Raw genomic sequence first — 24,991 nt, 5'->3', positions numbered from 1 at the left:
CCCAGGAAATTATCAGGGAGCTGGGATGGAAGTGGAGTAGGAGGGACCCCAAACTAGTTTCCATATGGGATGCCAGCATTGCAGGTGGTAGTTTTACCAGCTACACTAAAACATAGGCTTCTGGTTTCAACATTTTACAGTCCAGATCTGAATGGGATCATGTGATTATTGTTTATCTCTGCTTGGCTTATTTCCTTTAATATAATGACACTCTATTTTATCTATATTATTGTGAATGACAATATTTCATCATTTTTGGACTGACTAGTACTCCATTATGCATATGAACCATGATGATTTATTTAATCAGTATCATTTGATAAACAGTAAGATTAACTCATGCTTTCAATGTCATTTTCTATGAACTTTTAAAAAAAAGATTGATTGATTTTAAATGCAGAGAGAGTATCTTCCCCCATTTCCCAAATGGCTGCAATAGCCAGTTAGACCAGAATAAAGGAAAAAACAGGAATGTCAGCTCCATCTCTCAATGGGTAGCAGAAACTCAAGTAACTATTACCATATATTAATATCAACATTAATATCAATATTAATATCTCTTTAAATCTTTGAAAATGGATCATTACTAAGTATGTGAAAGAATGTGAATCTTCATATCTTCTCTTTATCACTTATTTGCCTTTTTTCTTTAGCCATAAAAATCATAGTCAAGAAAATCAGGATTGCAGCTGAATTTTTTAGCATTTTATGCCAATTAAGTTCTTAATGCATGTTTTATTGGTGATTTTCTTTTGAACTTCTCAAGTCATGTTTATTTTTTCTTGCCTTGAGTTCATACTGATAATTTTATTTCTAAAACAGTAGTTTTGCTTTTTCAGATATAAGCACTTAAACAGGTAATTTGAAGGCATGAGAATATGTTTTTTAAGTATCCAATTTCTTTTCTTTCCTTTTTGAAAATATATCAAATACCAACCATTTGATCACTACTTTTATTTTACTTTATTTTACCTAGAAACTTTTATTTAAGTATACAAACTTCACACATTTCAAATATACAAATTTAGGAACACAAGTGATTCTAACCACCCTATTCTGCCTCCCATCAGTACTCCCACCCTTTTTCCTCCTCCCTTTCCTATTCCCATTCTTCTTTTTTACTAATATCTATTTTCAATTAACATTCTACACATAAGATTAACCCTACATTAAGTAAAGAGTTCAACAAATAGTATGAAAAAAAAAAAAACTGTTCATTAACAGTCGAGACAAGGGCTATTCAAAATCATGGCATCTGGAAGTGTCAATTTCACTTACAAAGATTACTTTTAGATACTTCATTAGTTATCACATATCAGGGAAAGCATATGGTATTTGTTTTTTTGGACTGGCTTATTTAACTAAGTATAATGTTTTCCAGTTGCATCCATTGTGATTTAATGCTATAACTAGTACTCCAACAGTATTTTTCACTTTATGTTTCTGTGTGGGAGCAAACTGTTGAAATCTTTACTTAATGTATGCTAAACTGATCTTCTGTATATAAGGAGAAACAAAAATGAATCTCGATGTGAATGGAAGAGGAGAGGGTGTGGGAAAGGGGAGGGTTGCGGGTGGGAGGGACGTTATGGGGGGGGGGAAGCCGTTGTAATCCATAAGCTGTACTTTGGAAATTTATATTCATTAAATAAAAGTTAAAAAATAAAAAATAAAAAAATAAATTTACTCCAAGCAATTTAGGGTTAATTTCCAGCTATTGTGAATGGGACTGATCTTAGAAGTTCTTTCTCAGTAATAGCATTGTCTGTGTGTACAAAGGCTATTGATTTTTTGGTGCTAATTTTATATCCTGTCAATTTACAAACTCTTTTATGAGATCTATATGAGTCCTTTGGATCCTCTATATATATATATACAATCATGTCATCTGCAAATAGAAATAGTTTGACTTCTTCCTTCCCAATTTGTATCCCTTTGATTTCTTTTTCTTGCTAATGGCTCTGGATAAAACTTTCAGGACTATATTGAATAGCAATGGTGAGAGTGGGCATCTTTGTCTGTTTCTGGTTCTGGATCTTAGTGGGAATGCGTCCAACTTTTCTGCATTCAATAAGATGTTGGCCATGAGTTTGTCATTAATTTCTTGATTGTGTTGAGGAATGTTCCTTCTATACCCAATTTGCTTAGGGTTTTCATCATGAAATGATATTGCATTTTATCAAATGCTTTCTCTGCATCTATTGTGATAATCATATGTTTTTTGTGTTCCAGTTTGTAAATATGATGTCTCACATTTATTGATTTCTGAATGTTGAACCATCCCTGCATACCTGAGATAAATCCCACTTGGGTTGGGTGAATAATCTTTCTTATGTGTTGTTGTATTTGACTGCTAGTATTTTGTTGAGAATTTTTGTGTTTATGTTCATCAGGAGTATTAGTTTATAGTTTCCTTTATCTTTTGTATCTTTTTCTGGTTTAGAAAATAAGGAGAATCAGGCTTGATAGAAGGAGTCTTGGATGATTTCTTCCCTTTCAGTTGTTTTGAATAGCTTGAGAAGTATTAGAATTAGTTCTTCTTAAAGTATCTGGTAGTGGTAGAATTCAGCAGTGAAGGTGTGTAGTGGTGAAGCATTGAAGGGCTTGTCATTGTTGGGAGGGTCTTTACCACTGTTTCTTTTTTTAAAAAAATTATTTATTTATTTGAAATTCAGAGTTATACACAGAGAGAAGGAGAGGCAGAGAGGGAGAGAGAGGGAGAGAGAAGTCTTCCATCTGCTGCTTCACTCCCCAATTGGCTCCAACAGCTGGAGTTATGCCGATCTGAAGCCAGGAGTTTTTTTTTTTTTTAAAGATTTTATTTATTTATTTGAGAGGTAGAGTTTTAGACAGTAAGGAAGAGAGACAGAGAGAGAGGTCTTCCTTCCATTGATTCACTCCCCAAATGGCTGCAACAGCCAGAGCTGCACTGATCCAAAGCCAGGAGCCAGGAGCTTCTTCCAGGTCTCCCATGCGGTTGCAGGGGTCCAAGCACTTGGGCCATCTTCTACTGCTTTCCCAGGCTATAGCAGAGAGCTGGATTGGAAGAGGACCAGTTGGGACTAGAACCAGTGCCCATATGGGATCTGGTGCCCAGGAGTATTCTTTCAGGTCTCCTACACGGGTGCAGGAACCCAAGGAGTAGAGCTATCTTCTACTGCTTTCCCAGGCCATAGCAGAGAGCTGGATAAGAAGTGGAATAGCCAGGACTCGAACTGGCGCCCATATAGGCTGCCAGCACTGCAGGCGGCGGTTTTACCTACTATGCCACAGCACTGGCCCCTTTATCACTGTTTCAGTCTCCTCTTGTTTACTGATCTGTTTAGGTGTTCCATGTCTTCATGGCTCAATTTTGGTAGGTTGAATGTGTCTAGGAATCTATACATTTCTTATAGGTTTCCTGATTTGTTTGTATACAGCTCTTCATAGAAATTCCTGATAATTCTTTTTATTTCTGTGGTATCTGTTGTTACATATCCTTTTATCCCTGATTTTATTGATTTGGGTCTATCCCTCTTTTTTGGTTAGTTAGGCCAATGGTATATCAGTTTTGTTCATTTTTTCAAAATACCAGCTTTTTGTTTCACTGATATTTTATAATGTGATTTTGGTTTCATTTTTTGTTTATTTCTTCTCTCACCTTAATTATTTCTTTTCTTTTACTAATTTGGGGTTTGTTTTGTTTTTATTTTTCTAGATCCTTGAGATTCATTGATAGCTGATTTATTTGGTGCCTTTCCAATTTTGATGTAGGCACCTGTTGCTATAAACTTCCCTTTAGCACTGCTTTTTTCTGTATCCCATAAGTTTGCACTGTCATTTTCATTCATTTTCAGAATATTTTTATTTCTTTCATGACCCACTGTTCATTCAAGAGCATGTTGTACAGTCTACATTTGTTTGCATACGTTCTAGAGATTCTTGAGTTGCTGATTTCCAGGTAAATTCCATTGTGGTAAGAGAAGATATATGGTAGGATTTTTATTTTCTGAAACTTGCTTAATGTCCTTGCATGTGTTCTATTCTAAAGAAAGGTCCATGCAGTGGTGAAAAGGATGTGAATTCTGCAATTGTAAGATGAAACGTTCTGTATATAGCCATTATTTCATTTTTTGACAGAATTCTAGACAGTGAGATGGCCGCCATGGGGAGCACTGCACCAATCCGAAGCCAGGAGCCAGGTGTTTCCTCCAGGTCTCCCATGTGGGTGCAGGGGCCCAAGCACTTGGGCTATCCTCCACTGCTCTCCTGGGCCACAGCAGAAAGCTGGATTGGAAGAGGAGCAACTAGGATTAGAACCTAGCACCCATATGGGATGCTGGCACCACAGGCGGAGGATTAACCAAGTGAGCCACAGTGCTAGGCCAATATCCATTATTTCAATCTGGTTTATAGTGTTAACTGTGCTGCTTCTTTGCAATTCTCAGTCATGTTGATATCTGTCCATTGCTGAAAGTGGGATATTGAAGTAATCCATTACTATTGTATTGGAGTCTTGTCTCACTTTGGTTCTATTAACATTTCTTTTAAATAGCCATGTGCCCTGTAATTGGGTGGATAATGTTTTTTTATAATCATGTCTTCCTGTTTAATTGATCCCTTAATCATTACATAGTGCTGTTCATTGTCTCTTTTAACAGTTTTTGTATTGAAGTCTATTTTGTCTGATATTAGGATGGCTATATAAGCTCTTTTTTGGTTTCCATTAGCATGGAAAACTTTTTGCATCCTTTCACTTTCAGTCTGTGGGTTTCTTTGTTGGTGAATTGTGTTTCTTGTAGGCTGCAAACAGATGGGTCTTTTTTTTTTATCCATTCAGCCAGTCTATATCTTTTAACTGGAGAGTTGAAGCCATTTACATTCAAGATCATTACTGATAAATAAGGATTAGGCCTTGTCCTTACTTATTGTTTACTCTGGATTACCTTTGTGCTTTTACTGGGAGAGTTTCTGCCTTCACCTACTTTCATAGTGATAACTATGTTTCTGTTTTCTAAGGCTGGATGAGTGGTGACAAATACTTTTAATTCTGCTTGTTATGGAAGGTCTTTATTTCACCTTCATTCATAAATGAGAGCTTTGTAGGGTACAGTATTCTGGGTTGACAATTTTTTTCTCTTAAGTGTTGGACTATATCTTAACATTTTATCCAAGCTTGTATGGTTTCTGATATCAGGCATGATTGAAATAGGAGATCTTCTGAAAGTAAGCTAGTGTTTCTCTCATGCACATTTTAGAATCTTTTCTTTATGTCTAACTATGGAAAGTTTGACTACAATGTGTTACGGTGAAGATTTTTTCTGCTCATGTCTTTTAGGAATTCTACATGATTCCTATACTTGGACATCCCTTTCTTTCTCCAAACTGGGAAGTTTTCCATAATCATTTCACTAAAATGTCCTTTTAATTCATTCCATTTTCCCATGCCTTCAGGAACTCCTACGACCCATATGTTGGTTCATTTGGTAGTACCCAATAAAATCTCCAACACTGTTTTTAATTTTTCTAGTTTCTTTCTCTTTTTTTTTGGTCTGAGTATTAAATTTCTAGGAATTCATCTTCTAATTCAGATATTCTTTCTTCTACCTCACTGAGTCTGTTATTAGGGGTTTCCACCACATATTTTATTTGACCTATTGCATTCTTCATTTGTAATATTTCACTTTGATTTCTCTTCAGAATCTCAATTTTATGGGAAAGTTTTCTTTCACGTCATGTATAGATTTCCTTAATTCATGGATTTGCTTCTGATTACTTTTAAGTTATCCTATGATTAATTTTTTGAATTCCATTTTCAGCATTTCATCATTCTGTTCATCTTCACATTCTAGTATTGAAGTGTTGTTGTGTTCCTTTGTGGGTGCATGTTGCCTCCCTTATTCTTGTTTCTTGAATTCCTGCATTTACTTTTAAGCATTTGTGGAGATACTTTTTTTTTTTTTTTCATCTGATGGCTTTTATCTTTGGACTATGTCTCTGTGGCTTAGTGAGCGTCTGCTCTTTCAGTGAGTAACCAGAAGCGTATGCTGGATGTGGCCAATGAGCTTTGTTCAGTGTTCTAGGGTAAGGAGAGTGTCCAAGGTGACACCCAAGTTGGGCATAGTAGATATCTTTATTTTTATCAGAGAGGAGGCTTTGATCATCTGTGTTGGTGTAGTCTCACCCTCACCTCCTATCCTCCAAGTTGATCAATGCTGGGGTTCTAGCCGCAGTAGGTACAATATTCATGTGCATTGCCAAAAGAGCCACACAAAGGATCTGTGCCATCTTCAGTGTGAGCAAGGCTCCCACAGCAATGATCTACCCCAGGCAAAGAGCCCCAAGTACGTGGAGTTGTCTACAGCAACTGTCCTGAGAACCAGCCACATCCTGCATCCTCCCACGCAGCCACAGTGTTTCCACAGTCCCAGCACACAAGGTTCCCAAGGTCATGGGGCACCAAAGCTCCACTCTGTCCTGCCAGTCTGTCTCATCCACAGAGGTGTAGACAATCCCAGAGCCAGCTGCCTATGGGTACTCTGCCCAGACAGCCTAAGCCCCAGAGCCTGTGATACGATGGGAGGCTGGGGGCACCTTATAGTCAGTGGGTGTGCAGGCCCCTGTCAGTCCTCCAAGCCAGACCACAGAAGTTTCCTCTCAGCAGGTTGCTGGGTGTGGTGGACACTAGCTGGTGCAGTTGTTATTTATGCCCAAAATGGTGCCCCCTCTCAGCTAGTTGCAGCGTGCCATTGTCGAGGGGCTGGGGAGAGAGAAATGTGACCCTTTTTTCCTACAAATTGGCAGGTACACTGTTCCCTACAGGGCTCAAGGCTGGATTCATGACAGGCTTTCCCCGCAAATTTACCATCAGTGGCTTGGGCTGCTGGATTCTAATCTCATCTCACTCTCCAATGCTGGTGCTGGGGCTGTTGGTGTCCAGTGTTTTGTCCATGTTGTGCCGCATAACCACACCCTCCATGCAGACTCACAGTGCCCGTCTAATTTCCGTGGAATTTCAAATGCAGTTTCATCTCTAATTCTCCCCTGAGACTGCACTCTCTCCACTTTTTTTAAACTATCTTCCCGTAGACTAGAGCAGTAAGCTCCCTCCCTATTCCATCATCTTGATCACTAATTTTAATAGTTTATTTTTTGCCTATTGAGCTACATTGCAAATTCACACTTAAAACAGGTTCCTTTAGAATGATGTCTGGAACATGGTGAGTTATTTATGTCTTTGCTGTTATTATTATTACTATTTGAATAACTATTGGACAAGCTTTAATTTTAACAAAAACTATAGTTAATCTATTTCCTAGAGGCAAAATAGAAATTTTCATGCAAAATATAAATTCATGCAATGAGGTATGTTAAAAATATTCATGGAAAAATGTGTGCTTTGAAAAAACTATTCAGATTTCAAATATTTTGCACCAAAATAAACGTATATTTTATTCCAATTTCCATGAATTTTTGAGATATAATTGTTTGTTAGCTGTTGTATCAACAGACATCAAAATGAAACAACATTTAGCCTAATACAATTATGGCTTTTTTTGTTTGTTTGTTTTTGCTACCATAAAAGAACAGTATAGATCAGAAAGCTTTGGTATAACAGGTCTGTGTCTCTTTTTATGTGAGAATGTTTCTACCATCTTGTTTGCTTCTCTGCCTCCACTCCCTAATCATGGCAAGGGAGACAGAGACTAGGATGTTGTACAAGATACCTGGAAACAGGCTGAAGACTGTGATATGTCATCTTATTCCATGGATTCTGCAATTCTTATGTTTCTTTAAATCTTGAAACAAATACACATCTTTAATGGGGTTCAAAACCAACGTGGAACATCAATGATAAGTGATTCTGAAATGGCCATATTTTACAGCTTGATCACAAACACCAGCAAGTTAAGCTGGGATATATAATAAGGGATGATAAGCTTTTCTGTAAATTATTATATAATAAAGTTTTACATTCACTTTATTCTAACATAATCCTGCTCTTGGTTGTTATTACACAAAAGAATCATAGATCACACATGAATATGAGAGTGCTCCCTTCAGTCAGTGTTTATCTACTAGATTGGTATGTAATTTTATATATCACAAAATGTTATTCTTGTTTTGGTTTCTGGCTAATCATACAAAAATTCAAACACAATTCTTAGTTTGTAGGGCATATAAAATGGGCAATATGGCAGATTTGTCAATACCTGTTATAGAGGATCACAAGAATATTGGTAAGATGAGTTACAAATATGACTCCAGATTTCCTGATTTATGTGAAACTAGAAACAAGTAATATTTTAAATTATCAAATAAAATGCTGTTGTTTTTACATCTGTAGATTCACCCTTTATACTTTTCTGAGAAAATTTGCTAAGAGTTCATTCTTTCTGAGATCACGTTCTGAGTGGCCCTTTAGAAGGAATCTGGTAGTAAGAAATCTATTTGCTGAGTGTAATAAGCCAGTCCCAAAGGGACAAATACCATTTGTTCTCCCTGATCGGTGACAACTAACTGAGCACCAAAAAGGAAACCTGTTAAAGTGAAATGAACACTAGGAGAAATGGTGACTTGATCAGCCCTTGCCCTGACTGTTGATGAACAACTTAATACATTATCCTTCTTAGTACTTTTTTTGTTTATTTGTTCTACTTAATACTTTTGGTTGAATACTGTAATAAATACACAGTCATTACTAAGTGTTGAAACTTAACTGAAAAGTGATTGCTGTTAAATATAAGAGTGGGAATAAGAGAAGGAAGAGATGTGCAATTTGGGACATGCTCAAGCTGACTTACCTCAAACGGTAGAGTTAGAAACATACCAGGGGATTCCAATTCAATCCCATCAAGGTGGCATGTACCAATGCCATCTCACTAGTCCCAGTGATCAATTTCTGTTCACAATTGAACATAATGATAGGACTAAGAGCCAAAGGGAGCACATAAACAAGACTAGTGTGTGCAAATACTAGTTGATAGAATCAAAAAGGGAGAGAATGATCCAACATGCGAAGCGAGATACACAGCAGACCCATAGAATGGCAGATGTCCTAAATAGCACTCTGGCCTCAGCATCATCCCTTAAGGCACGCGGATGTGGCTGAAAAGCCCATGAGAGTATTACAGGCATGGAAAGCCAAAACACTCTGGCAAAAAAAAAAGAAAAAAAAAAAAAACCTAAATGAAAGATCTCTGCTAGTGAGATCCCAGTGAAAAGAACAGGTCATCAAAGAAGCGAGAAGAGAACTTTCTCTGAAGCGAGAAGAGAACTTCCACTTTGACTACAACCTTGTCTAAATATGATCAGAGTTGGTGAACTCAAAAGGCTTCCATAGCCTTGGCGACTCATGACAAGAACCTAGGGTGATTACTGATGCCATAAACAAGAGTGTCGATTTGTTAAGTCAACAACAGGGTGACTGTACACTTACTCCTCATGTAGGATCTCTGTCCTTAATGTGCTGTACATTGTGATTTAATGCTATAACTAGTACTCAAACAGTATTTTTCACTTTGTGTTTCTATGTGGGTGCAAACAGTTGAAATATTTACTTAATATATGCTAAACTGATCTTCTGTATATAAAGAGAATTGAAAATGAATCTTGATGTGAATGGAAGGGGGGAGGGAGAGGGAAAGGGGAGTTTTGCGGGTGGGAGGGAAGTTATGGGGGGGGTCATTGTAATCCATAAGCTGTACTTTGGAAATTTATATTCATTAAATAAAAGTTAAAAAAAAAACGAAAAAAGAAATCTATTTTCTTCTGTTACGCAAACATCTCTGCTCTCTTTTTATACACTAGATTATTTTCTGCTACATAAAAGGCAAACAATTATTTTTCATCAAGACTTTGAAGATGCTATTACACTGTCTTCTGGCTAAAGTAAATTTTTACCTTTCCATCAAGGATAAAGTAACCATATTCTCCCCTCTGTGGAACCAGGCACCACTGTGATCCAAAATTTATGGTTGTAGGAAAGATTGCAAAAGTAGCAAAAAGTTGTTCTGGTCAAATTTCATGGGCCATGATACCTTAAAAGACAAATCGAAAGTTTTGGAAATCCTTGAGCTAATGGGAGTTTATTGACAATTGTTAAGACAGATAGGGTTGTTAAGAGTTTTTGGAGGATGCTTAAAGGTACAGATTCAAAAAAAAAAAAAAAAAAAGGGCGCATCATGAGGGTTTCCTCTTGGTAACACTGTGAGAGGATTATTTTTACTGAAATAATGGTAACAATTAAGACTGATTCTCCAAGCCAGAAAGAAGACTTCTAGAATCTACACTGGAATTGTAAGAAGATTGGGTCTCAATATTAATTGACTTATTGTACTACACTGGAAAAATTGTTTTGAAATAAAAATAGCATATTTTGCTAAGGGGATAAAACCTGCTGTAATATTTTATAGCTAATCTTCATTCTGTCTGTTTTGTAGTAAGGATTTTTATATGAGAGATCTAAAACATGAAATGTTATATAATTTTGGAACAAAAGATCATTGGAACATAGGAACTTAGGTGATCAGAAGTTTTTGTGTGGATCACTAATAAAGGGCAGATCAGTGAAGTATGAATTTCAGCTCACACATATCCCAATATTACTCAAAAGCCAGCTTCACATGTGAAATATGTCTACTATATGAAATTTGTACTCTATTTATCAACATGTTCTCTTGAAATAAGTGGCATTGCAAAAAACATCACTTTCTGCTACTTAGTAAAAACTGCCTCCTTCTGAGACAAGTGATTTATTCATTGCTACTATACCATCTGTGCTGGTTCCACTTCTGACTACATATTCATCTAGTGATTAAACATTGCTCTTCTGAAGGCTATTTTGGTCTACCATTTCTACCAGGAACTTTTACTTATAACAAGATTTGGAAGAAAGAATATGATAACAATGTTAAACAAGTTGCTACTAGTGAGATTTCTGGATGCTGACATTAGCTATAGTGAAGTTGGCGGGGAGGGGGCGTTTCCACTCTCCCTTCCTAATGTAATACTCTTGGAAACCTACCAAACCAGCTAAGTTAACAGAAGTACAGGAAATGAAGACCATCATAGAAAGATATCTGTTAAACTTTGTGAAGGTGCAGGAATAACTAGACCTTGGCATTGAGAGCAAGGAGATCAATTTTAGTGACAATCCACATGGAGAGAGATCTACTCCTGAGAAAAATTACATTTTGTATGTGGTTTTTCATTTATTTCTTCATAAAATGAATCATCCAAATGGTCTTAATGAGTAATGAATGAAATACAGCATAGGCAGAAATGCAATCTGAACAACTATTATGGTTTAGAAAGTTTCATTCCTGCTCAAGATCTCCTTGGGCCGTCCATTTTTAACATATTTATACCATTATAAATGTCTACCTCAAGTTCTCAAAGACAAATCTGAGGATGTCTCCTCCATTTTGACATCTCTGAGATTTAACCTGAAATTTGTTTTATATTTATTTCCTTGGACCTGCTAGCTTAAAACTTTCCTTGGTTCTCTGTCTCATTCAGGATTTTATCAGCAATTTTCCTTCTCAGTATCCATTGGCAAGAACTTTTCCTTTTCACTACCCAATGGCAAACCCTATCTATTCTGTTGAGCCTCAAATTATAAGAAAACACCACTATTTTAAATTAAATGATTTTAGCATTGTTCACACCATGAATATAAGGCTGCAATCATGTATTAATATAAATTCACAAAAGTAGGAACATAAATAAAATCTGAGGTTACATACAGGTGAACCATTTTTACAACAGAAATATCATTGTAGAGAATAATTATGAAAACATGCCAGTAGTGAATACTGTTATGTTATACCAAGTGAGCACAACTCCCATCTCTTGAATGCTTGCTACAGTGTTTGTGAATTATCATAGCTATGCTCCTCAGTGAAAACTGCTCCTGCACTTAGGAAGCTGTCTTGCCAAGATTAGGTTTCCATCATGGAGGTAGAGTATGACTAACAACAAGCTGATGCAGGAGTGTAAAAACCAGGCTATCCCTGGATAGCCCTAAAGTTCTGCATAAATCAGCAACAGCCTCAGTTAAAATTGTATGATAAGACAGATTCTTTGTTTTGCCATTCTTGCTTTTCCTCATTTCTTTATATAATATTTACAGTAAACTTATGTAAACAATTCTCAAAATCACAATCTGTTCCCTGCAAACCCAACCTCATACTCAAGTCAAAAGCTGAGAGAATCAATGTATGAGGTTAAGAGTAATGGCAGTTCCAAAATTATGCCAGGAGCCACAATGAATTGCAATTTCTCTGATTGCTCCACAAAGGCATTCCAAGAATGGCAACCCTAGGAGTCTTCAGGAACTGTTGAAACAGGTGATCTCTAAAAGCTCATGTAGCACTACAGTTGTATAGCGCTTGCATTCCATAAAATGCAGATATTAAATTATTCTAATTAAGCTTTAATTTTTATTCTTTGGGGTAAGGCTTCTAATTAAATAAATTATACTATAATTTCATTCATAAAAAAGTTATGACAGTTTTTAGGAAAGAATTAGAATGATTAATTAAAAGAGATTTTAACAAGCTAACAAAAGTAGCACTGTCAAGCATTCCCTATGTTCACAACTGTGTTCTAAAACACAGGGTAGGAAAGTGCAATCAAACATTTGTATTGACTCTAACAAAATCTATTAGCTATTAATATCAATTAAGAAATGGAATAAATATTAGGAATAAGGATGTTTTTCTGAAAAGGTGATTAATATCTGCTTAGGGTTTGAGAAGAGGTATATGAATCACTCCAAGTTTCTAACCTGTGAGAATTTAATAAAGTGACTATTCACAAGGCATAGAGGAGTAATTACAATTAAGGACAACCAAGAATGGTTGTGAGATAGCTAGTATCTAGCAAGAGCTAGGAATTGATCCTGCAGGGGGACTGAAGGAAAAAAGGGAGGGAAGAGTGAGTGAAGAAGTACGAGGAAGCTCAAAATACAAGTCAGAATAGTGAAAAGGCATGCAGAGAGGCAAACATAATACCCCATTTCTCTCTCTCTCCCTCTCCCTCTCCACCTTTGATCTCTGTCCATAACTCTGGATGACTGAATCTAACCACAGAAAGTGGTTAGATTAAACACAGCTTGGATAATGGAGTTCCAGGAATCCATCTCCTAGAAAATTAGGGAAGAGTAAAGACAAGAGTAGCTCTACAGGATATGTGGGAGCAAAAGAGAAATGACTACTACATCATAAATTGGAGGTGATGAAATAAAAATGAGTTGAATACACCTATTTATTCACAGAAACTACTGTGCTAAAATATACTTGTGTTTCAGAAAAATACTTAATACTCTTATGTGAAGGAAAGTAGAGTAGTGTGTTTTTCACCTTTAAAAGAAAGCTTATCAACTTTCATTATAAGTTATAAATGTTAGTCAAGCTGTATGTATGTAAGGGCAGATAATCTTAGCTTGATTAAAATTAGATAAACTTCTTCCTGATTCTATGCTTTGACTTCCTGTAGAATATTTAGCTTTAGAAAAGTGTCATTATAAATTCTTTATTTGCCCCTTAGAGCTAGCTGTAACTCTTTAAAAATTTTAACAACAATTTTTAATTTAATTTATGGGCTACAGAGTGACATTTCAATCCATGCATACAATGTGTAGTGATCAAATCATGGTAATCAACATTTCCCCTTCTATGACATTACTTTATGACTGTAGCCTTGGAGCTCCTTTCTTGCACTTGCTCATAAAATATATAATGGGTTATTGTGAACTACAGTCCAGAAAAAGCTGTAAATCCTTTTAAAGACTCTTGCTGGTTTCACAAATCCAGAACATCTTTCTCAAGGACCCAGGGACAACACCTTCAAAATGTATTCATTAAGAAAGATAATGTCCCTATCTCCCTGTTTCTAGGAGCTTAACTTCCATGACAACCAATTAGCAGACACAGACTTGCTAATCACAGGGGAAAACATTTGCACACTCAGGAACAACTCAACATGCTTGGCACATCCATTGATCAATCTCTCTGCTCTAGCATATAAAATTCTTCAGGGCCCTCTAGCATTTCAGTTCTTTTGTTTCAGTGGAGGTGAGTCCAGGCTGCAATCTGCTCTTCTTCCCTTATTGCAATAGCATGTAATAAAGTCTTCCTGGACTTTAACATCACTTGGTGCGATTTTTGCATATATGTATATAGCTGTGTTCCTAATGTTAGTGCTCCCAAATGCTATGCCCAAATTCATAAGTCAAAACCTAATCTTCAATTCAATAGCATTAAGACATCAGAGCCTTTGGGAAGGAACTAGGTCATGAGGATGGATTCATGAATGGAATGAGTGCTCATATTAAAGAGACCCCAGGGAGTTGTTTGTCCTTTCTACCCTGTGAGGACACAGCTCGAAACACCATCTGTGAACCAAAGACTGACCTCTGATCAAGCACCAACTCAGCTGATCCTAGACTTCCAAGTCTTCAGAACAGTGAGGAATAAACTTCTGTTGTATATAAGCTACCCATTTGTGGTATTTTCTTATGATAGTCTGAATGGACTGACAGAGACAAATGTAATAGATGATAGATAAATAATAGATAGGTGGATATTTCATAAATAGGAAAAATCTTTGGGGCAATAATAAACTTCTATGCAAGTAAAATGGACCACAGAGAAAGATGCTCAGGATTGTAACAAAAGAAACTAGAGAAAATGATAATATTAAGAGTAAATTTGGAAAGTAGACTGAGGCTGAACTGTGATACAGTCTGTTATCAGGAACTATCTTGGGTCGATAAATCCGCTTTCTCTGACCAGTTGATATTTAAGACAGAAAGGTTCTAACAATTAGAATGTTTTTGCTACTATGTAATCTCTATGTCTATGAAGAATGCTCAGCATTGTTTTCAAGTTCATGTCTTCTCAGAAAGATATATGACTTCTTATCCATGACCAATGTGCAGTTCAGTGTTCCTAATAAGGAAATTAGGATGACATGAATCATTAAGAGACTTGGTCACGGCTGGTGCCACTGCTCAATAGGCTAATCCTCCGCCTTGCGGCACCAGCACACCGGGTTCTAGTCCCGGTTGGGGCGCCGGATTCTGTCCTGGTTGCCCCTCTTCCAAGCCAGCTCTCTGCTGTGGCCAGGGAGTGCAGTGGAGGATGGCCCAAGTCCTTGGGCCCGGCACCCCATGGGAGACCAGGAGAAGCACCTGGCTCCTGCCATCGGATCAGCGTGGTGCGCAGGTCGCAGCACGCCGGCCGCGGCAGCCATTGGAGGGTGAACCAATGGCAAAGGAAGACCTTTCTCTCTCTGTCTCTCTCACTCTCACTGTCTACTCTGCCTGTCAAAAAAAAAAAAAAAAAAAGAGAGAGAGAGACTTGGTCACCCTAAGATTGCATGATTTTAGGAAAAGTATTAAGTGTCTCTTGTACTCAGGCCACTTATAAGCAGTACAAAAATAATGGTTTAACTGCATTGCTTCTTTGTACTCTGAATTAAAATCCTAAATCTTAAAATGCTGTGCTATTCAATAAGAAGTATAAATTTTACTTAAGTATACTAAACAATGGAAGTAATAATACTTTAGTTTTTAAAGTCTATGCCTTACCTACTAGACCGAAGTTCTAATAAAGGTAACATGAATTTAATAAGGGATATAGAGGTAAACTGGTTGCTTTTGAATACCTGCTGTGCAATTCACTTTCTTCATTAATTTGAATTTATTATATCATCTTTCTGTTTCTCACTTATGTTATTCTAAGTGGAGATAATAAAATTTGTCTCAGAGTTGCAGGGATTAAATGGTCAAAATAGCACTTGAATTACATTGAACAGCCAAAATATGTTAGGAAATATTATTGATAATTTCTCATAAAAATAATAATGTAAGTAACAGAGATTAACTGCAGTATTGAAGCTTTATAGAAGCTTGAAACGTACTTTTTAGAACTTCTATACTGCAGTTAACCATAGTTTTGCTAATTAGCCAAAGGACAAAGGCACTTTGGGACTAGCATTATTGCATAGTAGCAAAGCCATCACCTGTGACACTGGCATCACATAAGTGTGCCAGTTCGTTTCTTAACTACTCCACTTCCAATCCAGCTCCCTGCTAAGAGCCTGGGGAAAAAAACAGCAGGAGATGACCCAAGCATTTAGTTGCCTGTCACCCATGCTGGAGTCCTAGATGAATCTTGTGGCTCCTGGTTTCAGCCAACTCTGGCTGTCATGGCCATCTGGGGAGTGAACCAGCAGATGGATGATCTCTCTCTCCATCTCTTCTTCTCTGTAACTCTGACTTTCAAATAAATAGATAAATCCTTTTTTTAAGGAAAAAAAAAAAAGGGTCCATCTTTCTGCGTAATTTTGGTGGGATATCCTCATCAAAATATATGTATTTTATTAATCTTAATCATAGATATAATATGTACCCAGAAAATTTATTGGTTTAATCCCTGTTACCTTTTAGAGCTTACATATTCTTCATTAGCATTAAGAACCAAAAACATTGTCCTACAAACAGAACATTGGGACAATATTGTATGTTTTACATGTAAGTTAGCTGTCCTATAAACAGAATATTGGGCCAATATATCCTTTCATACATTACACAATACACAAAGGATTGACTTTCATGACCTGTTCAACACTTCATTTTGTGGAGAGGAGCAAAACACTTCAAACACCGGGTTACATTATACTGTTGGCATTATGTCAGTTTCCCATGTCATGGGTTGGAAGACTCACCAACTTAAAAATGAGTCTGCTATATACAGATCTATTGAATTGTGAATCCCACTTGAAGTCGTCTCGGCAGAGCCAGAGCAAAGGATTTCACAGGTATTACATGGCACAGTGGCTGGATGTGTCCTACCCCTGGCAGGGGGCATGTGTCTGGTTCTCATGCCTCACACCTGAAAGCACTTGTAATCTTTGTTGAAATCTCTCATTCTGTGCCAAAGAGCATTGCTAAACAACCCCCAAAGTAGTTATGAGAAAAATCTAATACTTTCAATGTTAAATCAAATTCTTGATATTGACAAATGAATTAATATAATCCTTAAATTGTTAACTACAAAGCAACACTATCATTTTAGTAAGCATGTGAAAGTGTTTTTTTGATTTTGTGTGAAATTATAAAAAGAGAATATATTAATTACACCATTTTGTCTCTGCTTTGTCATGATTTTAATAACTACTCAGATTTAAAATTTGTTCTATAATATATAATTTTTCAAAAGTATTTCGGAACTTGTATTTTTAAGATTATGTTATTTATTTGAAAGGCAGAATTACAAAGAGAGGCAGAGAGAGAGAAAAATGCAGAAGTAGAGAGAGAGAAAGAAAGGGAGAGATTCTCCATTCAGTGGCTTGCTCCCCAAATGGCCACAACAGCCAGAGCTGGGCCAACCTGAAGTCAGGAACCAGGAATTTCGTTGGGTCTCCCCTGTGGGTGCAGGGGTCCAAGGACTTGGACCATTTTCCTTTGCTTTCCCAGGCACAGTACCAGGGAACTGCATTGGAAGTAGGGCAGCCAGGACATGAACCAGTGCTTAAATGTGATGCTGGCACTGCAGATGTGAGATTTACCTGCTACACCAGCCCCTTATGGTTTTCAATGTAAAATAATTATTTTATTCTTTTTGATGGCTCCTCAACACTGAAAATTTTCTAGAGTCAAACCCAGAAATGTTTTCCCTAAACCAATAATCTTATCACATGGGAAACATTTGCAATATGAAATAATAATAAAAAGAAAGAAATATATTACAGAAATGATTACACAGAAAATTTTTGGTCAAAAATAATAAAACGCCACTTACAATGAATCAGCTTTTGTAAGAATACCTTGTAAACAGTGTATACCAGTGTTAATCCACTTGCGTGAATCCAGTGAGACACAGAGATAGTTATAGGGAGAGAGCAAGGCGTATTCGAAGCCTAGGATTCAGAATGATCTAATTACCAAGGATCACGAAATCTACACAGATGGATGGAGTCTCACCTGTGCACTCCTCATAGCACACTGCAGCTGAGGGACTATCAACACACCCCATTCTGTGGTTCATACCTTATGAGCGACAGAATTCATGGGACGATAGTGTTGCAGGACATCCCTTCTAGAAAGAAGGGACAGGAACAGAGTCTTGTTCCATATACTTTCTTCTAAACTTGGGATGTGGAATTCTTAGTCTATGCTGTAGTCTTTCTTGAGCACTAATAGTGAAAACAGGTGGGAATAAAGTGGGGTGGTCACAAAGAGCACATCCCACAGTGTTCATTCATCTTTGTTTTCTATATTACGACATGAAACAAGGATGCACACAATCAAGCTGTGCCTATTCTTGCTAGAACACCTATATGAAAGGTTCAAATTAAAGATCTCCATTACCCTGCCACTTACACAAATATCTGCTCAATAGGATGTGAGGAGAAACGATGGAGCAGTGAAAATAAACACTGTTGCTACCACCGTTGTATCTTTATCTCAATCATGGTAATTCCATGTTGTAAATATCTTCCTATTAGACAAATATAGTAGGTCACATATGTAACAGAGTGATTAACTGGAATGTGCTTCAGTATTGCCAATATTACAAATCTACAATATTATAAAATTAAGAACTGGGCCATTTTAAGTTTATAATTTGGGTCTAAATCATTTACAATAGCTTTTATATTCCTTACTGTTTTTTTTTTTTAAGTATGAGTTTGATTCTCAAATATCCATGTTACTCAATTCTTAATATGTCTGGACTTTTTCTTTAGTATTAAATTTTTAAAAATATTTATTTGTTTGTTTGAAAAGCAGAGAGAAAGAAAAAAGAGACAAAGAAACAGAGACACAGATCTTCTATCCTGTTTCACTTCCCAAAATTGCTATACAGGGCTGTGGCCAGGAGCCAGGAGTTCCACGGACCTCACATGGTTGGCAGGTGCTATGTCCCAAATATATTATAAGAAAGGTGGATTGGAAGCATGGAGTAGCTGGGACTTGAACCAGCACTAGACTTGGAATAGGGGCATCCCAAGTGGCCACTTAACCTACAAAGCCCATGAAGATTTGGACTTTCTTAATCCTAGAACAATATAAACTAAGAACTATTTTTATTGGTGTAAATGTGAATTCATATTCAAATCTGATTCAGTTTTAAACAAATGCGGGTGTCTAAAGGCAGAAGGCCCCTAGCTAGTTCCTGGATGTCAGAGACTGCTGAATTTTTCTGAATCCCTGTCACTCTCCCTCCTTGGTTCCTGCTTCCCACCCCACCCCAAGGGTAGATGAAGTTAGGCATCATGAATTTAGCCATGAAATCCAGATTTTCATCATGTTTTTGTTTTTGTTTTTTAATTTGACAGGTAGAGCTATAGACAGTGAGAGAGAGAGAGACAGAGAGAAAGGTCTTCCTTACCTTGGTTCACCTCCCCAAATGGCTGCTACAGCTGGTGCTGCGCCAACCCGAAGCCAGGTGCTTCATCCTGGTCTCCCACGTGGGTACAGGGCACAAGCACTTGGGCCATCCTCCACTGCCTTCCAGGCCACAGCAGAGAGCTGGACAGGAAGAGGAGCAACCGGGACTAGAACCTGGCGCCCATATGAGATGCCGGCGCCGCAGGAGGAGGATTAACCAAGTGAGCCATGGTGCCCGCCCCCATCATGTTTAATCATCCCAATCAGGACTTTGTTCAAAGAACTTTGTCTGCGACTGGACTAGGATTAATTTTTCTGGTATCATCTGTCCTCTAGAGAGTTGATTGATCTTCTAATGTATCAATGGCTGCAGATTTAAAACTCTGCATATAGTGTGCTGGTCAACTGCATTATACAGAAACAACAACAAAATTGTTGTTAGTTTCTCCAACAAGTCTTGAAGCCAGAACTTAGATAATAAAGACCAAGTAATGAGCATATGCTCTAGAATTAAAATAAATCCATTTTAGGAAGTAAAGTTTCTGTTTTTGTTTTATTTTGCTTTAGCCTAGTCCTGGACAGTTATACTTGCTTTTTAGAATGTGCCTGTGCCAAGAACTGTTTGGTAGAGCAGAAACCAGCTTTCATCTGCCTAAACATTTTATTTTTGAATCATCAAATATTAATAATGATATAAAGCAAAGTTCATAGTGAATAAAGGGTTATTTTTCATTTTCTGCCTAGTTTTCACTTGTGTCTGTACAATAGAAGTGTTTGTTTAAACCTGATAATTACCAAAAATTATTAATTATATGAAGTATGACAATAATAACGCCAGAATATGCATGAATCTAAAAGTAAGGAAATGGATGTACTTAAAATTTATTTATTAAAATTGCTATGATAATTAATTCAACTCATATGGAGTCTTCTACATTATTTGCTGACAAAAGCATGGAACTCTGTGTTTATGTGTCTGAACTTGCCTAAACAAACATATAAAGTTATAATAATTCTTAACAGAAATTTTTTGCTTTCAGTATGCTTTGAAAACATTTTTTTAAATATCTCTTTCATTAAAATGGTTATTTTCCTTATAATCATTGTTTTTATTTGCTGTCAATTTTCATCATGTTACCTCTAAATTAATTCTGCCCTTTAATATATATTAGTTACATTTTATTTTCTCTAATGGTTATTTTAAACTGCTAGGATCTTCTGGCCCAAAACTATTTTTGAATTTCCTAAAATGATCATCAGGTAATGCAAAGATTTGCTTCATTACCATATCAACATGAAGAACAATTGGAATAATTATGTATCTAAGAATTCTCTGAATTATAATGAAACGCAAAACTGTTATAAAAATGTATGCCTACAGACTTTGGCATAAAGAACACCTGAAAACTCAAAAGAAGAGTTTATCTTTCTAGATTAATGATTAACAAAGTGAAATATGCTAATATAAATGTATTTTAGTGATCTATATACTTTCATGCATATCCGGGTCCAAATATTGTACTATATTTGTCTACTTGAAGATTATTTTTCCAGCACTCCAAAACACGGGCCAAAACAAGGATCTGATCTTCAAGTATTAAAATATATTTGATATAAAGTGACCATGGTACATATTTTCAGTTGAATAATTGATTCAAATAAAATAGATATAAAGTGTCATCCCACAAAATCATCATAAACTCAAGAGAGATCTTCAAATAAATTATAGGTTTGCCCATCTTCATATGATTCTGAGTAGACTGAAAACAGCATCAATGTGCGTTTTACAAAAATCTCTTATTAATGTCTTCAGTTTTGATTTAAAAAGACTGATACAAAATGTCCCTTGGGCCATCCACTATTTTTGCCATGAGACAGACAGAAGCAGCAGCTTGCCTGCCTAGGAAGGTACACTCTTCTATCCCTTTTCAAACCTGGTCAGGAAGGACAATGGAAAGGATGCGTGAAGCCAAAACCTCCAGATGAAAAACAGAGAAATAAATACATAAACTCAGGAGACAGAACAGGAGCCCAGTGAAAACTATAACAACAGAACAAGACAGCATTTTACATGTAGTCCCCTAGCTGGATTTCAAAATGTTCATGAACCATGGACTACCTGTGTGCTTCCGACTACTCACCTTTCGTAACAGGATAATTCACTGTCATCATAGGTTTCTAATCCCATCTGTCAGATGTTGGGGAAAGGGAAAGACTGTTTGTTTGTTTTGTTTTATGGTTCTTTGGATCAAGACACATCAGATCCAGAGCTGAGTTAGATCCAGGCATGATGTTAGCAGCAGCCTAAATTACATGAGTCTTGTGAGGGGAGGGAGAATGTTGAAAAGAACAAAAAGAACACATCCGGGATAAATGGAGGAGGCAAATATTTGAGACTAACAATCTCTATTTGCTCACAATTCCCAATTCCTCTATGTCTTTGCCATGCTTCTCTGGCCTTGATAACTTTGTGCTGAGACACTTGACGAGCTTGGCCCAATGGAATGTAAATGATGCGACAGCTGTATATATGCTCATTCTGTTCATTATAAGAGCAATGCAACTGCGTTATATACATTTTATATATACATATGTAACACACATAGCACATAATATACAATGTCTAAACATGTATACATGTATGCATATGTGTTCATATTAACCTGAATGTACACAGAAGGTTTCCTGAATTAGAACAAATTATCACCTATAGCAATAATTGCAAAAGTTTGTCACACTCCAGTTTCTCTCCTTCTGGAATAATGCAGGAAAAGCACATGGCTAGATCAACATGTAAACTGTAGGTTTCCTGTCATGGGTTTGAACTCTGAAATTCTGAACCTGGTGGCTAGCATAATAGTGTTACAGTTACCTCCTTTCCATTGCTAAGAGGAGAGAAACATTTGCTCTTGAGTCACCTATAATCTTCTGAGATATAAAAAACTATCTCCATTGGATTGGGTTTCATATACCATCCTTTGAGATATAAACCCATATTTCAAGGGAAACCTCATCTATTCAGTTATTTTCTCTAAGCCTCAATCTTTTATTCCAGATTCCAGTCCTTTACTCTGAAAAGTGAGAAAAATCACACTTTTATTTCTTTCATCTCTACACTTATTTCTGCAGCCTGGGTTTGAGAATAGAGTAGATATATGGAGTCAAAACAAGACAAGCTAAACCCCAGTTGAACACAGCAGATTTGAAGTTGTCCACAAACTTCATGTTACATGACCAAGAAATAACTATTTGTTGATTTACAAACTTGAGATGTGAGGTTGCTTTATCTGCACCACGAAACTGAAGTAGGCAGGCATACAGGCTAAAACTGATTAGGTTTCTGAGCTGGAAGACCACGCCTTCGCCACGCCCCTGTCTGACCTCATGCCCCTACCTGGCCACATCTGGGTGCCCACCAGTCAATCAGGTTAATTAACCACTCCCCTTTGGAAGTGGGTTAAAAACCTGGGACAAGGTGTGTCCCACCCTTCTCTTCTTCCCTGGCCTCTTGCCAGGAGGCGGCTTGCTGTAGCCCTGCGCCCTAGGCTTCCTGGTCTAGATGCTTCTCCACGTGGCTAGTTCCTGGTGCTTGGTATGAAACAAGATTTACCCTCTCTCCCTTTATAAAGCTCTCACTCTCCTATGCAGCTTTCACACTAAATAAAAGCTTAAAATGTAGCATGCTGCCTCATTTATGGATGCCAGGATTTAGAATTCTTCTCTAAATATTAGGCAAGAGACCTCTTGGGCTTATTACCATTGGGGATTTATTAATAAGCATATGGTGATATCGCATGGCACCCCAAATTCTGGTAGCATATGTGGCATCCCAATGGCGCTTCTGGGGAACGTTTAGGGGCCACATTTTTGTATAGATTTTAGGGGGTCATTCCCGATAACAAAACAATTAAAACTGAAAATGTACATTTCCAACTTTTTCCTCACTACTAAAATATCTGATTTGTGATTAGCTTTGTCAAAGAAAACCAGAGCTGGACAGTAGTTAAAACAGTAAAAGCAGATTTAATTCAGGACTACCGCAATTAAAGAGCCCTCGGTATAGAACTCGATTCAATTCTGAATACAAAAAAGAAAAGCAGAAAGTCACAGACAAGAGCCAGGAATTGGGGTCAACGAATGGTAAAAGACTAAGTGGGAAGGACAAGTGTTGGTTAAACTGATCAAAGGAAATTCTTGCTGAAGGCAGGTCAAAGTAGCCAGTGAGCACGTTGGAAAGGCTGGGACATAAGGAATTTGGCCATACATTGGGGATGATAAGATTCTGAGGCAGCGAGATTATAGCTAAAATGTCTTAAAAGGAGTCTTGTGAGAAGAGTGCTCATATTGCACAATTGTGTGAAGCCTTTGGAACATTAGAGTCCAAACCTGAGACTGATGTTGGGAAGAATGCTCAAAGAAGCCTGACTAAAGCTTGGTAAAGATCCTTTGTCAATTAGTGAGCTATTTCCTTGAGTAAAGAGCCCCCTCCTTAGAGTACTGCCCTATAATAACCTATCGCCTGAGGCAGAATGCAGCAAACGTTCTATCAAAACATCTCACTGAAATAAACAAATGAATGTTTAACTACAAGGACACAATCTGCTGTAACAAAGTCTAAAATAAAACATACATAAGAGAAAACAGTTTGCATTTTTACTGTTCACAATATACTTGCTGAAAACCTTAAAACAAACCCCGCATAGGGAGTAAAAATAACTGACATCAAACTGAGAGAAGGGACTTCTCTGCACTTTCTGTTTGACAGCCTCGTCCCAGATGACACATCCACTTCATTTTTCCTACAGAAATGATCTACTGTGTCTCCAGAGAATATTTCCTAGGAATGATCAAGCCAGAGGGGGACAGCTTGAAATCTGTTGCTGGTCTGGGTTTTGTGAGTGAGAGGATGATGGAAAGTCTTAATTTAAGCAAAGGGAAAAGAAGAACACAAACTAGAAAAGATGTTAAAAAAAAAAAAAAAAAAAACAGGGATAATAAGAGAGGGATTTCTGTAAGCTGTTCCCCCGGCTAAATGTTTAAAATGTTATTTTATATTCCCATTAGTAGAGCTTTTTCTCTTCACCAAACCGTTCTGTTACTCCCATTGTTTATAATACACTTTTAAAAATTTTTTTAAAAATCTCTTACATGAAATTAAGTTCTTTGTAAGTATTGTTTCAGATGGCTGCAAATTTTTGCTTGTTACCTCTAAATTATTTCTGTCATTTGATGCTCATGAATTACATTTTATTTTCTCTAACGGATATTTGATTTTACTTTTCCCCAATTTTGAAAAAAATAAAATTGGCAAGATCATCTGTGTGCAAACTATCATTGAGTTTCCTAAAATGCTTGCCAGGCCACATAAATATTTGCTTCAACATCATATTAAAAGGAAGAGCAATTGGAACAACACAAAAATAAGTTCTATAAGACCTCATGATTGGGGCTGTTGTGATGTAGCAGGTAAACCTGCTGTCTGCAATGCCAGCATCCCATATGGGCACCAGTTCATTAAAATTGGGATGATAATTACTATTTCTAAAAGTTTTTCTTGTAATTATGAGACTATATAGTTGAAAATATCTTATCAAAGTGCCTCATAGGGGCCAG

At 36.9% G+C, this 24,991-nt stretch overlaps 1 long non-coding RNA gene across 2 annotated transcripts in view; it reads right to left on the bottom strand.

Annotated features, from left to right (window-relative positions):
- Nucleotides 1-24,991, bottom strand: part of LOC149124554 (uncharacterized) — an 83,443-nt gene that overhangs the window by 38,366 nt on the left and 20,086 nt on the right. The window lies entirely within an intron of this gene.

This window comes from Oryctolagus cuniculus, chromosome 9 (assembly GCF_051225735.1).
Source record: "Oryctolagus cuniculus isolate XC-2025 breed Fujian yellow rabbit chromosome 9, ASM5122573v1, whole genome shotgun sequence".
Taxonomy (NCBI): Eukaryota; Metazoa; Chordata; class Mammalia; order Lagomorpha; family Leporidae; genus Oryctolagus; species Oryctolagus cuniculus.
The sequence above is the reverse complement of the archived record's forward strand: the minus strand, read 5'-3'. Positions and strand labels throughout refer to the sequence as shown.